The sequence below is a fragment of the Mytilus californianus genome, unplaced genomic scaffold, assembly GCF_021869535.1.
Source record: "Mytilus californianus isolate M0D057914Y unplaced genomic scaffold, xbMytCali1.0.p SCAF_4, whole genome shotgun sequence".
In the NCBI taxonomy this organism is placed as follows: Eukaryota; Metazoa; Mollusca; class Bivalvia; order Mytilida; family Mytilidae; genus Mytilus; species Mytilus californianus.
Window position 1 is genome coordinate 82,430,747 of NW_026262690.1, and position 16,775 is coordinate 82,447,521.

Genomic DNA, 16,775 nt, shown 5'->3' on the forward strand with positions numbered 1-16,775 from the left:
ACTTCATAAGGAACATGCATGCCATGTTTGGTTTCATTCCATTCAGTGGTTCTCTAAAAGAAGACATTTGTATGTATTTCCCATAGGGTCCTATGTTAAACTAAGTCCCCCGCTGGCGGCCATCTTGGATGATGGACCGACTGCAAAGTAACAACACTTGGTCAGCACCTCATAAGGAACATTCATGCTATGTTTTGTTTCATGCCATTCAGTGGTTCTCTAAAAGAAGACATTTGTATGTATTTCCCATAGGGTCCTATGTTAAACAAAGTCCCCCGCTGGCGGCCATCTTCGATGATGGACCGACTGCAAAGTAACAACACTTGGTCAACACCTCATAAGGAACATTCATGCCATGTTTGGTTTCATTCCATTAACTGGTTCTCTAAAAGAAGACATTTGTATGTATTTCCCCTAAGGTCCTTTGTTAAACTAAGTCCCCCGCTGGCGGCCATTTTGGATGATGGATCAGCTACAAAGTAACAACACTTGGTCAGCAGCTCATAAGGAACATTCATGCCATGTTTGGTTTCATTCCATTTAGTGGTTCTCTAGAAGAAGTTCAAAATGTAAAAAGTTAACAACAAAGACGACGACGGACGACGGACGCCAAGTGATGAGAAAAGCTCAAAGGGCCAAGTGAGCTAAAAACATAAGAAATTTAAATTTGGCATATTTGCCCTGTTGACCAGATCAGAAGTACCAGTTCTTGTAATTTCAAACTACCAAGAACCAGTGCAATATGAGACATATTTTAACAGTGTTGAATTGTTTAGAATAATTCAAGATAAGATAGAGTTTTAACATGAAATGACTCGCTTTATTTGATCTTAAGACAAAACACCTATGAATGCTTTAAATTGCAGAATTTAACCTAGGCATCAATGGGGTTGAAGATTTCAATGCAGAGGAAAATCTACTGGACTATAATTTCTATTGCAAAAGAAACAAGAGTGCACACGCTGAAATGTCTCGCCTTCTTTACTAACCATTGATTTTATGTTGATAGTCCGAAATATGAAGCTTTACTACAAGTATCACATTAACTTAACATGATCCAAGAAAATGAGGTCAAGGTCAGATAAACCAAAGAGAAATACATGTACACCTTCCAAGCATTCAATACAAAGAACATAGTTGATCTATTGCTTATAGTTTCTAAGAGATAGACTTTACCAAGAAAACTTAACATTGTTCAATGAACCATGAAATTGAGACCTAGGTCAGATGAACCATGCCAGACAGACATATACATGTACAATAAATCTATGCATTAAATATAGTTGACCTATTGCCTATAGTATCTAAGAAACAAACTTAACCCTGAAAACTTAACATTAACCAATGAACCTTTAAAATGAGATCAAAAGTTGCAGGCTCAACAAACAAGAGGCTCTCAAGAGCCTGAATCGCTCACCTGTATTTTAGAGGAGAAGATTTTTAAATGTTAGCAAACTTGATGAACAAATTGTGTAAAATTGTCTTTAAAGGGCAATAACTCCTTAAGGGGTCAATTGACAATTTTGGTCATATTAACTTTTTTGTAGATCTTACTTTGCTGAACATTATTGCTGCTTACAGTTTATATATATCTATAATAATATTCAAAATAATAACAAAAAACTGCAAAATTTTGTTAAAACTACCAATTCGGTGGCAGCAACCCAACAATGGGTTTGATTCGTCTGATAATTTCAGGGCCGATAGATCTTTACCAATTAAACAATTTTACCCCATGTCACATTTGCTCTAAAAGATTTAGTTTTTGAGATATAAGCCAAAAACTGCATTTGACCCTTATGTTCTATTTTTAGCCATGGCAGCCATGTTTGTCGATGGATACAAACTTCGGATACAATTTATAAACAAGATACCCTAAGGAACATCTAGTTAAAGTTTGAAGGTAATTGGCCCAGTAGTTTCAGAGGAGAAGATTTTTAAATGTTAGCAAACTTGATGAACAAATTGTGTAAAATTGTCTTTAAAGGGCAATAACTACTTAAGAGGTCATTTGACAATTATGGTCATATTAACTTTTTTGTAGATCTTACTTTGCTGAACATTATTGCTGCTTACAGTTTATATATATCTAAAATAGTATTCAAAATAAAAATAACAAAAAACTGCAAAATTTTGTTAATACTACCAATTCGGTGGCAGCAACCCAACAATGGGTTGTTTGATTCGTCTGAAAATTTCAGGGCAGATAGATTTTGACCAATTAAACAATTTTACCCCGCGTCACATTTGCTCTGAAAGATTTAGTTTTTGAGATATAAGCCAAAAACTGCATTTGACCCATATGTTCTATTTTTAGCCATGGCGGCCATGTTTGTCGATGGATACAAACTTCGGATACAATTTATAAACAAGATACCCTAAGGAACATTTAGTTAAAAGTTCGAAGGTAATTGGCCCAGTAGTTTCGGAGGAGAAGATTTTTAAATGTTAGCAAATTTGATGAACAAATTGTGTAAAATTGTCTTTAAAGGGCAATAACTCCTTAAGGGGTCAATTGACAATTATGGTCATATTAACTTTTTTGTAGATCTTACTTTGCTGAACATTATTGCTGCTGACAGTTTATATATATCTATAATAATATTCAAAATAATAACAAAAAACTGCAAAATTTTGTTAAAACTACTAATTCGGTGGCAGCAACCCAACAATGGGTTGTTCGATTCGTCTGATAATTTCAGGGCCGATAGATTTTTACCAATTAAACAATTTTATCCCATGTCACATTTGCTCTAAAAGATTTAGTTTTTGAGATATAAGCCAAAAACTGCATTTGACCCTTATGTTCTATTTTTAGCCATGGCGGCCATGTTTGTCAATGGATACAAACTTCTGATACAATTTATAAACAAGATACCCTAAGGAACATCTAGTTAAAGTTTGAAGGTAATTGGCCCAGTATTTTCAGAGGAGAAGATTTTTAAATGTTAGCAAACTTGATGAACAAATTGTGTAAAATTGTCTTTAAAGGGCAATAACTACTTAAGAGGTCATTTGACAATTATTGTCATATTAACTTTTTTGTAGATCTTACTTTGCTGAACATTATTGCTGCTTACAGTTTATTTATATCTATAATAATATTCAAAATAATAACAAAAAACTGCAAAATTTTGTTATAACTTCCAATTCGGTGGCAGCAACCCAACCCAACAATGGGTTGTTCGATTCGTCTGAAAATTTCAGAGCTGATAGATCTTGACCAATTGAACAATTTTATCCCTTGTCAGATTTGCTCTAAAAGCTTTAGTTTTTGAGATATAAGCCAAAAACTGCATTTGACCCCCATGTTCTATTTTTAGCCATGGCGACCATGTTTGTCGATGGATCAAAACTTCGGATACAATTTATAAACTACATACCCTAAGGAAAATTTATTTAAGTTTGAAGGTATTTGGCCCAGTAGTTTCAGAGGAGAAGATTTTTTAAATAGTTTACGACGACAGACGACGGACGCCAAGTGATGGCATAAGCTAAAAACTGGTATAGGTCCTTGGCAAAATTTTGGAGGTCAGAGCCTTCGGATTACCCCTTTTCTTGTTTTGGTTCTGATCTATTTGATTAAAAAAGGTTTTTTTTAGAGAATGTTTGGAAAAATGACCTTGGGCAGTTTTTGGAATTTTTTTCATGAGTTTCAGTGACTGACACAAGTTTAAAAAAGTGCAACCCTACATTTTATTTGTTTGCCTTTTAGAAAAATTACTATTTAACAATCTCATTTTGTGCAATGATAACTTCAATATATAAATACACAGACTTCTGTTGATATCTAAATTCACATTGGAAGTATCCAAATTGGCTAAAAATTTAACCAATCAAAAAAAAAGAAATGCAACTGAACGGGACTCTGTGAAACACAATTTTCCCCCAAGATATGAAAATACCCATAAAAAAGAATCAATATTGCTTAAAAATGCATACAGACTGATTCTTTTCTTCCCCATGTTGTAATGGGAACCACAACTACTTCTGCTTAACCTTTGCCTGGGGGTTTATAAAAGGGGAAATTTGTAATCCAAAATGTTAATTTGAATTTTTTGAGGGTTTAAATATATGTAATTTGTTAACCTGACAGTCTGATAATGTAAAAGCTCTGAAAATTGCTGGTTATGTTCTGTATGCATGACCTTAGTAAAAAAAATATCTTGGAACAATTAGTTTGCACTTGTATATTTTTGGTTCAGGTTTTACACTGGTTGAATTATAGACATAGGACAGAAATCATGTATGCCAAGAAGAAGTTATTCATATACATGTAGTCCAAAAAATATGTTTACAATTGTGTTTATCACATATGAGTGGTTTCAAGTACCAAAAGAATTACTACCTCTCCTTGTAAATGACCTTGATGTTTCACTGGTAGGGACAGATATACTTGATATTCTTGAGAGGTCTCATTATTGAAGGACTCCCTAAGTTGTTGAGCCATGACCCTTCTTTTCCAAGCTGTAACATTTGTTTTAATCTGAAATGAAAAGAACACTTCTTTATGGGGAATTCATTACATTTCCCATCTCCTTTCTTTACCTGATGATAAAGCATAAGTGTTACTGTTTAGTCAAGTGGTTTCAAAAGCACTAAAGCTCTGAGAAAGAGAAATGATTGTTCTTATTTTAAACAGACACTTTTAAATCATAACAGATTGAGACATGATCCTCTTTATTTTAAGTCTGATTTAGTTAAATAGCTCTCCACCTGCTTTAATTTGGTACTGCATATATAATTTATGTAATACATTCTTGTCTTTCAAATATTCAGCTTTGAGTGTTACAGATGAAGGTAAATCCAGAAAAGCGCTCCAACCATTTAAAATCTGTTACATGTTTTTTTTTTCATTCTATAACATCTGTTAATGATTTTTAATTCACATAAGATGTATACAATGTACAAAGTACAGGCTTGTCTTAGCCTATATGACCATCAAATCCTTGTTTAAATACAGATAACCCTAACCATGTTAAAACATTTTTTTAATCAAAAAGTACAAGTGTACACAAAAAAAGTTCTATTTGTTTAAATTGGTATTCAACATTTCAAGAGAAAGGATTGTCAGTTTTAAGATAGCCAAAATAAGAATGTCTATATGTCACAAAGCCCTGTCTGTACTATCCAATGCAATGTCCAGTAAATCACAATATCTTGGGAAAACAAAACTAATTTTTCAACTGATTTTTATAGTTCGTTCTGATGTTGTACTGTTACACCACTGTCCCAGGTTAGGAGGAGGGTTGGGATCCCGCTAACATGTTTAACCCCGCCACATTCTGTATGTATGTGCCTGTCCCAAGTCAGGAGCCTGTAATTCAGTGGTTGTCGTTTGTTTATGTGTTACATATTTTGTTTTTCGTTCATTTTTTGTATATAAATTAAGCCGTTAGTTTTCTCATTTGAATTGTTTTACATTGTCATTTCGGGGCCTTTTATAGCTGACTGTGCGGTGTTGGATTTGCTCATTGTTGAAGGCCGTACGGTGACCCGTAGTTGTTAATGTCTGTGTCATTTGGTCTCTTCTGGAGAGTTGTCTCATTGGCAATCATACCACATCTTCTTTTTTATAATTTGATTTGAATTTAATAATTATATTTCATTATGTCAATATCATATTGAACTTGTTTACTCAGTTTCAATGATATGTTTACATCTTTAAACCGTTACTAATCTGATCAGTAAATGACAATATATCAGTGATTCCGAAGGTCCGTCAGACATTGGCAAATGTCAGGTAATTTTGAGTCTGGTCCAGTTATTTTCTGAGTCATCTAGGTCTAGGACCAAGTGTCTGATATAAATTTATTGAATATAATAATTTTGATATACATCTGTCAGCAGCTGTTTTCCATTTCTTAAGAACAAACATCTCGTCAGTGACAATTAAGAAATCTCAAGGGAGTACATTGGCAGCTGATTGCTTTATATACATTTTGATTGCCTCACATGGTTGAACATGGTTACATCCAATGAAGGATCATGACCCAGTTTTTGTCAAATTGAAAAGTAAAAATTGTTTGCAAACCTTTTTTTAAATACAAATGCTTGATTACCTTAAATGGAATGCATGTATATCCAAACTAAATAATCAAAAGCAGTAAAATCCAGTAATCAAATGAATTCCCTGACCACATGTTTTCTTTTGTTGACAACCATGTCACATGTGCAATTTTGGCGGGAAAAATAATGGGGAAACCCCTAGATAACAGACAGCACTGTCTGGCAATCGTAACTACTCGGCCATTCTCGCTATGCAGTACAATAACTATTTCGTGCAACCAGAAAGGCCGAGTAGTTCCGATTGATCATGTAGAGAGAGTTATCGTTCTTTATTCCAATTCGATGCTCCTCTACCATAAGTGCCAGCAGAGACATATAATATGTCTCTGGTGCCAGCTACACTGAACTGCGGTCAAGCTTAGCGAAAGGTCGTGCAACATAATCAGTCAAACAAACTTTATTAGATTAACTCGTTAAGGAACGATCGTTTTCATTGGTCAATTCAAACCTTCGACCTCACACCTGCGAAAATAGAACACGCGTACTATAAAGCTGAATGGACTGATCAGTATTCACGTAGCCGGTCAAGGTCGTTAAAAACTTCCATCGTCGTATTCCTGAACATGATTGTGTTCTTGATTATCGCATGGCAATTCTAGCTTTTATACATGTGCATGTAATATTTTAAACTTTAATCTAAACAGTCACGTCGAAATATTTAATTCAACTGTCTCCTCTCAATATTGGTCCTGGATTAAGGGAGCTACCATTTTATTTTGATTGGGGGTGAAGGACTTGGATGAAACATTTTGTCCTTCATTTTTTTTAGTTGTTATCTCTGTCCTGTCTTTCTATTTTTCAGTCTGTTAGGTCCTGACTATATTTATTCGTTTATCCTGATTTTTTACATAAATCGTCATCCTGCCTTTTTTTTTGTCAAGTTGCTCACCCTGCCTTATCTTTTATTCAATGGACTTGATGAATTAACGTTGTACTTGAAATGAAACCGTACTTAACTACAAAAATAACCAAATTACATACTAAAGATATTGCTCGATTTTTATAGTAAATGGGCCACGGTTTGTGTTATAAACTGTCATGTTCATTATTCATATTCTTTCATAAGTTTTAGGATAGTGTGATTTTTTTTCTGATTTAGTTAACTTGATTTTGAAAAAAAAATCCCGAAATTCTTAGTAAATTCAGAACATGTAATCAGCCATGCTTTGTTTAGAGAAAAAATGGAGATGGCAAACCATGGCACAGTGGAAGGAAATGTACTTTATAAACTCCAGCGATATACTTTCTTAATTTATAATTAACTGTTTTGCTATCCTCGGTTGAAAATTATATATTGTAAATATTTAAATAGTTGCATAGAAAACAATCAGTTTTAAACAGTGTGGTTATTCACTAAATGTATTGATAAAAGGTGACTCCATTTTTGTACATACTTTTACAGTAGTCATCCTTAATTTCTTAATATTTCGTTTATAAGTTAATCATACATGTTTGATTTTGTATTTCATTTTAATACGCACGCATGCCACACGTTACTTAGGCGGATTGTTCAACAATGTTATGCAAAGCTCTATTCTTACGGTATGAAATTAAAGGATAAATTTTCAACCAATCAAAATCGAAAACAGTACATTTATATAGTTCCTTATAAACTACGACATTTCTCACAAGTATTTATTTATTTTTTAGTTCCACACATGCAAAAATAAAATCTTCGCCGATGAAACATTTCAAACCTTTTTACACCAACATGCCTTCACTGAATACATTTGAATTTCGTGGTGACCATGATAGTACATTGCATAGTACATCTATATTCACGTGCACACATGGTACGATCTTTCGGGGACAATTTGCTCGTTTATGACACGTCATTTCTGAAGAACAAACGCTTAGCTTCTTTATTTTCGTTTTGTAGCATGAAAACAATAAAAGAGGAATGTGCAACCCATCATAAATTTGAAATGGATCAGTATTATGAGATCCTTATTATAAGTAACTACGACATTGTCTGGATAATAACCTAGCGTCAATATGAAAGAAATTAAAGTGGTTCATACATTCATCCGTATAAAAGCGGCACATGTATTTTATTTTATCCTTATATTTTTCATAGTGCGGTACAAGTGCTGCATGCATAAAGAATATTACTTAACACAAATTATTAGTATAAAATTTCGACCCCACTATTTGAAATTCACAAAATACTTATTTAATTATTTCGACCAAAAATCATTGTTTTTTACGTTCGTAGTAACGTAGTACATTCCATTGTCGGTCACCTGTGTCAATTCACGTGCACACAACAATTGTTGTTGTATTTAAATCTTTCGGCCAATGAAGTGAGACGTTACAAGTTGTTTGTTTGTGATACGCCAGAATGTTATCAATGAATTATCAATCGCTAAACTTGACTGCATTTCAGTGTAAAGCTGGCATATTAGTGTTCATATCCAGATAAAACTTGGTGAATATGTTTTTTATGGTATTATGAACATAATAAGATGATAAGTAAAACATCGCGAATTTTCCCTTTAATCATTAACGTTAGTCCTTTGAATTTTTGATTATATGAAATTGTTTAAACGGCAATTTGTTTGATATGCATATTAAATAATTATGAGCACACAATATACTAATCAGTGGTCATTAGTGGATAATAGACCTACAAAAATAGAATGGATTTGTTTAAAATAAGAAATAAACATAGAGAAGTATATAAAAATTCGAATTCCGCAAAACTTTCATTTTTTTTTAGCGAATGACAATTGTGCCAAAACCTGCAAACTTATTTTAGACCGTAGAAGACGTTTTTTATACCGATAATAGATGTAAATATGTTTTATGTTTTGTTTTATAATAGCTTTTTGAGAATGTGTAAAGTACTATAGTTCCTTTTTAATCCGTCTTAATTCTTTCTAGAATGGCATTAATATTTTTTAAAACTTTACTTTTACAATGTGAAATTGTATACTGTAATATTGATGGCGAGACGTTAATAAATTATCAATATCAGAGACCCCCCCCCCCCCCCTTTGCTTGCACTTTTTTTTTCTTTTTTTGTAAAATGATTAATCAGACTTGACTTCGCGAACTTTGCCATTTCCCGTGTATTTAATTTTTATGCGACAATTCTTTACTTATAAAGATATTTTTCGCTCGTATTTACTGTAATATATTATTGATTATGTCAAAGTCATGTGATTCGCTACGGTGGAGTTGACCAAAACGTCGAAAAAATCACTCAGTCATTTTTAAATTCAAATTACAGTAACACATTGCTTAGGCTGAGGATGACAAGCATGACGCCTTCAAAGCGACAAAGTATTGAGCAAGAACGTATTGACTTCTACTTCACAATTCCACCCAACAGAAATTAATACTCTATTACACTCTCATGAAAAAAAAAAGTTCTACAGCAATATTATTTACCTACGAAAACATGTATAACCCCACACGCCCCAGCCCATTGAAAAGTAGGGCGATTTGGTGTGGGGCGATTTGCCAGTGGGGCGATTTGTTCTGCTTCCTAAATAAACTACAGAACTTTGCCCCCTGACTTTGCACATGTTACGGCGATTTTCAAAACTGTTTCAGACACATTTAAAAGGTAAGCCTAAAGGAATATAAAAATGCTTGAAAATGACTAAAATTGGCCTCAATAAACAAAAAGACTCCGGAATTAATAAGATTTTTTTTCATTCGTAATAGTAAACTCATAAGGACGCGATGCCGGAGGCCGGAGGGTGATTTTAACAGTTACACTGACACCAATCAAGTCCGAGTGGCATAGGCGGATCCAGGGTGGGGGCCCTGGGGGGCCCGCCCCCCCCCCCCTCCCTTCGTGGGAAAAATTTGGTTGATTATATAGGGAATCACTGAAGCATGACTGGAGCGGGCCCCCCCTTATGAAAAGTTCTGGATCGCCACTGAGTGGGATTATAAACTATTTTACATCCCAGCTCTTCTATATATATCGAGACTATATGAAAAAAACATTTACGCTTCATAACATCAAGTTCAGAATGCCATACAATAATTATAATATACTATATGTATACAGGGGGTGGGGGTGGGGGGGCGAGGGTAGGACCTTTATCCGAACTCCGGGATCGGGTGTTTTTAAGCTCGGGATTTCGGGATTGATCCTTTCGGGATCCAGGAATTCTTTTTTCGAATTTCGGGATGTCGGGACCTCGGGATTCCATGTTTTTAAGACCGGGATTTCGGGATCAGGACCCCTCCTACCCCCCCTCTATATACCTTATCGCTATTCCCGGCTGACCCGAGAATCTGTCCCGCTTGAACTATTGACGTCATACAACAATCACTTTTCCATTGTGGCGTCAGATATTTTGTATTATGAAGTCAAAATTTTACAGGAACCTGTGTGATGTCCAGTAATGGCGGACAAATAGCGATAAGGTGTACTAGTGTGTACCCTCTTAGGGACTGTTCAATATTTATCAGATGGATGGGCCGGTGCAAAATGGGGCGGGGCAAGCACTTTTTTTGTGGAAATATTTGGATGGGCCAAAACTTATTTTATAGGAAAAAATTTTGCTATCAATTTTATCGGTGCAGGTGTGTAGGAAATTTCTTTTGCAGGCACACAAAACATAAAAGACATGGTCTCAACAAACTGGTAGCTTAGTTCATTTCTGTCAATTTTAAGGATTTCATTAAAGAATACAAAAGCTAGAATTTTCTATTCGGACTAATTTCAGATAGTCACTTTTAAAAGTTTATATAAATTTTCAAAACCACTTGGATTTTCATATCAATTGTATTTTGACCTTATAGAATACCATGGCCAGGTTGTTTGATAGTTTGGTGTATTGCTGTCAAATTTATGGATTTTATTAATAAGTAAGAAAAAAAAGCTAAAATTTTCAGTTTAGGCTAAATTCAGATAGTCACCTTTAAAATTTTTTATAACTTTTTTAATTCAACTTGGATTTTCATAAAACTCTACACCTATCTCATTCATATATTGATCTTACAGAATGCCAGGTTGTTTGGGAGTTTAGTGTATTGCTGTCATTTTTATGGATTTAATAAATAGGTAAAAAAAAGCTTAAATTTTCAGTTTAGGTTAATACCAGATAGTCATCTTTAAAATTTTTTATAACATTTTCAAATCAACTTGGATTTTCATATAACTCTACAGCTATCTCATTAACATATTGACCTTACAGAATGTCAGGTTGTTTGGGACTTTGGTTTATTGCTGTCATTTTTATGGATTTAGTTAATAGGTAAAAGAAGCTACAATTTTCAGTTTAGGCTAAATTCAGATAGTCATCTTTAAAAATTGGTGTAACATTTCCAAATCAACTTTGATTTTCATAAGGCTCTACAGCCATCTCATTTATATATTGATCTTACAGAATGCCAGGTTGTCATGGTTGTTTGGTAGTTTGGTGTACATGTATTGCTGACAAATTTAGGGATTCTGTGGCTGATCCAGAAATTTTCATAAGAGGGGCCCACTGATTGCCTAAGAGGGGGCCCGCTCCAGTCATGCTTCAGTGATTTCCTATATAAGCAACTAAATTTTTCCCACAAAAAGGGGGGCCCTGGCCCCCTGTCCCCCCCTAAATCCACCTTTGGGATTTAATTAATAGGTAACAAAAAGCTGCATCAAAGTCAAAAACATGTCTGCCTAAATTGCTTTAAAAAGACCATAATTTCTTTCTTGAAAAGTAGAATAGATAAAGGGACATTGTATATTTGAAATATAAGCATGCTCTATTATTAAGACAATGATTGGTAATTCAGCATATGGTAATATGTTTACTAGTCTAAGAGTTATTGTCCCTTAATTTAAATTATTCCCTTTATTTTAAATTAATGTGGTAATTTGATATTTGTATACAAATTGGATAGTTAGTTAATATTTTTTTTATTGTTAACAATTAAGTTTGAATAAATCTTTATGTCGGATGGTCACAAAAGGGGAAAAAGTGGTGACCCTCAATTATTTAATAGAACAAAGACGTAAGAAGAGATACATTAAACTGTTTCAAATTTAAGATGACCTCAGATTTTAGAAAAATATAAACTAAGTACATTTAATAGTATGGTTAATATTTCTTCATATGTTTTGTGACTTGCATGAATATTGTTAGCACTTCTTAAGCCTCTATGAAAGGCTGGCTGATATAGTATGCTATTATGTCTTGAGATTTAATCGTGATATTGTATCTGAGGCTTCACATATTAAATCAAATCTATACATGTATATTTATACTGGTTTTAAAATTAATAAAAGATACAATGTACAGGGTTAGTCCCCAGGGGTCACCCCCACCCCCTGCTATTTAAGAAAGTTCTAATATCTTGTAAGTGGTCAAGATCCCCACCCCTAAACCATATATATTCTGGTTTGTCATGCGAAGATGGTTTGAATGATATACAGGGTTAGTCCACAGGGGTTATCCCGACCCCCTGCCATTTGAGAAAGTTCTAATATCTTGTAAATGGTTGAGATCCCCACCCCTAAACCATATATATTCCTGTTCGTCATGTCTCGAACATTTGAACGACATATAGGGTCCGTCCCCAGGGGTTCCCCCCACCCCCAATGTTCTAGTATCTTGTAAACGGTCGAGTTCCCCACCCCTAAACCATATATATTCCTGTTCGTCATGTCTCGAACATTTGAATGACGTATAGGGTCAGTCCCCAGGAGTTCCCCCACCCCCAATGTTCTAGTATCTTGTAAATGGTCGAATTCCCCACCCCTAAACCATATATATTCTGGTTTGTCATGCGAGGATAGTTTGAATGATATACAGGGTAAGTCCCCAGGGGTCATCCCGACCCCCTATCATTTGAGAAAGTTCTAATATCTTGTAAATGGTTGAGATCCCCACCCCTAAACCATATATATTCCTGTTCATCATGTCTCGAACATTTGAATGACATATAGGGTCCGTCCCCAGGGGTTTCCCCCACCCCTAATGTTCTAACATCTTGTAAATGGTCGAGATCCCCGACCCTAAACCATATACAGCCTTCACGCTTAACTTTTTGAGACCACAAGCCAGAAGCTCAATTTTTGGAAAATTTCAGTTGGATTCTGTTGGCTTGTAGAGCAGAATTTTACAAGCCCGAAAGCAATTTTACAAGCCAATGCCGTAGGACTTGTGGTTAAGCGTGAAGACTGCATATATATTCCTGTTCGTCATGTCTCAAACATTTGAATGACGTATATAGGGTCAGTCCCCAGGGGTTCCCCCCACCCCCAATGTTCTAGTATCTTGTAAATAGTCGAGATCCCCACCTCTAAACCATATATATTCTGGTTTGTCATGCCAAGATGATTTGAATGATATACAGGGTTAGTCCCCAGGCATCACTAATGCATATAACTTTACTGGACCAAACCAATTTTGACTGGACTTTGCCCAATGTCAGGCGACCCTTGGAATTACCAATTATGGGAGCTTCGTTTGGGAGACTTCGTAACAGTATCCTGTTACAATCATTTCTTGTTTTAAGGAAATTTTGCAGTTTTTTGTTATTATCTTGAATATTATAATAGATAAAGATAAACTGTAAACAGCAAAAATGTTTAGCAAAGTAAGCTCTACAAATAAGTCAAAATGATCAAAATTGTCAATTGACCCCTTCAGGAGTTATTGCCCTTTAATGTCAAGGTTTCACAATTTTTCGTAAATTTTTGTACAAAATCTTCTCCACTAAAAGGCCAAATGGATTTAAACTAAGCCACAATTTTCAATAGGGTATCTTGATTGAAAAATGTATCCGATGACCCTGTCATCCAACCAACATGGCCGCTATGGCTAAAATAGAACATAGGGGTTTACTATAGAAGTCTATGGGAAAATTGTAAAAAAACAATTTCAAATGGTCACAACTTGAAAGCTAATTTAAATAATGATAAGGGGTCTTCAGTAACTATTGTAAGACTAGAATTGGGTCACCTGCTTTAAATTTAACTACTGGGCCGAAATTAAACCAAACTTGGCCTCAATCATTATTAGGGTATCTAATACTATTTATTATGATTTTAACCTCATTTTACATGATTTCCAAAACCACAGTAGATACAGGTGAGCACCACAGGCTCTTGAGAGCCTCTAGTTCTAAAGTTACTAGGCTTGCATACATGTAACAATAATTGGTGACCTGATATGGTCATTTCTTGGAGTCATACTTGGAATTGTTTACTTTTTTGCTCAGAGTAATTTTTTGAAGAATAACGATTTTCTTGGAAAGAGTGGACACTTAGAGATGCATCATATATATTATTATATAACTCAAAGTTTTTGAGATAAATTCACACCAAGCCATCATGATGAACTGGAATGGTTTTTTTTAATCTCAAATGTGAATAACCACAAATGGTGAAAATCGAAATTGACACTCCATATTCATTTGCACTTTATTGAGTATAAATAAAAATCCATTTGATTTTAGAAAAAAGTCAATCCTTAGTTGTTCTGTAGACATGGTAGACGATAAAATTTTAAATCAAGAGCTATTAGTGCATTAATATACTAATACAATAATATGTTCTTTGGAAATGCAGCATCATCATTTCCATGCCATAATAATTGAAAAACGTCTAAATACCTGATGTTGTTATACATTTTGTAATTAGCCTTTCCAGGGTTGGCAAAAACACGGGTTTTATATGTATTGGCCAGCCCAGTGGGAAAAGGGCCAAGTGAGCTTTTCTCATCACTTGGTGTCCGTCGTCGTCGCCCGTAAACTTTTACAAAAATCTCCTCTGAAACTACTGGGCCAAATGAAACCAAACTTGGCCTAAAACATCCTTAGGGTATCTAGTTTAAAAAATGAATCCTATGACCCGCCCATCAACCAAAATGGCCACAATTGCTAAAAAAAGAACATGGGGGTAAAATGCAGTTTTTGGCTTATATCTCTGAAACTAAAGCATTTAGAGCAAATCAGACTGGGTAAAAACGTTCATCAGGTCAAGATCTATCTGCCCTGAAATTTTTGAGACGAATCAGATAACCCGTTGTTGGGTTGCTGTCCCTGAATTGCCTGAATTGGTAAATTTAAGGAAATTTTGCAGTTTTTATACGACTTCAAAATTGGTATCACATCGTCGTCGTTGTCTGAAGACATTTGGTTTCTGGACAATAACGTTAGTATTAGTAAATAGAAATCTATGAAATTTAAACACAAGGTTTATAACACAAAAGGAAGGTTGGGATTGATTTTGGGGGTTATGGTCCCAACATTTTAGGAATAAGGGGCCAAAAAGGGGCCCAAATAAGTATTTTTCTAGTTTCCAGACAATAACTTGTGGAATGGTGTATGGATCTCTCTGAAATTATACCACTAGTTTCCATACCACAAAGGGATGGTTAGGATTGGCTTTGGGGTGATATGGCTCAAACCGTTTAGGAATTAAGGGCAAAAAAGTGAGTAAAAACAAGGGTGTCCTGGTTAATGGACAATTACTTAAGTACAATGTTGTGTTTGAATTACCTCCCTTATACTGCTTTTAAATTATGTATAAAGAAATGTTGTATTGTCCTGAGGTGATTAGCTGTCAATATATTTTCAGTAGTTACTATTTTAATAATTTTAAACATGCTGATTAAGGTATATTAATTTTAGCCATGATTATGTACGTCATTTTCTATTTTAAGACTTTTATGATGTATTTAAATGGGTTATTATGGTTGCAAACTCCATTGGAAATTTGAATTGAAGTTATGACCATATCTTGAGGGAAAGAATTTTTTTTTGGGGGGGGGGGGGGGGGGGGCACAATGTTTTCTCCTCGAGATTTCAGAAATCAAAAAGCAAAATTTTCTCAATTTTTTTTTAATAAATTTTAAAAGGGGGGGGATTTTTTTTTTTGGAAAAAGAAGGGGGGGGTCAAAAAAAAATTTTTTTTTGGGGGGGGGGTCAATTTGTAATAGCATAGTGTATTGCACAAAAGCAAGAAAAAAGGCTGGGGTGGTAAATTATATTTTTTTGGGGGGGGGGGGGGGGGGGGGGTCAATTCACAACAGCATAGTGTATTGCACAAAAGCAAAAAATTGAATATAAATTCAAATCATATTACCAATTCTAAGTTCTTTGACTACAGTTATTCGGTGTCAGAAACCTATTATGTGTCAAATATTGAATTACAATCCAAATTAAGATCTGTATCAACATGATCAAGTGCGAATATTGTGTCCATTTTTGCCCCAACTGTTCAGGGTCGGACCTCTGCAGTCCTATCCAGCTGCGCTCAGCGAAGCAATTTATTTGTTATTATCTTGAATATTATATTAGAAAGAGATAAACTGTAAACAGCAAAAATTTTCAGCAAAGTAAGCTCTACAAATAAGTCAACATAATCAAAATTGTCAATTGACATACCCTTCAGGAGTTATTGCCCTTGAATGTCAAGGTTTCACAATTTTTCGTAAATTTTTGTAATCTTTTACAAAAATCTTCTCCACCTAATCTACTGGGCCAAATAGAATTAAACTAAGCCACAATTTTCAATAGGGTGTCTTGATTGAAAAATATATCCGATAACCCTGTTATCCAACCAACATGGCCGCTATGGCTAAAAATAGATAATAGGGGTTTACTATAGAAGTCTATGGGAAAATTGTTTATTTACTTACAATGCAACCATCTGTAATCACACAAAATGAGGAAAATAATCTATGTTAAGTAAAAATGTTAAATTAGATAATTAAATATAGATAGCTCAGGTCATTGTGAACTCTCACACA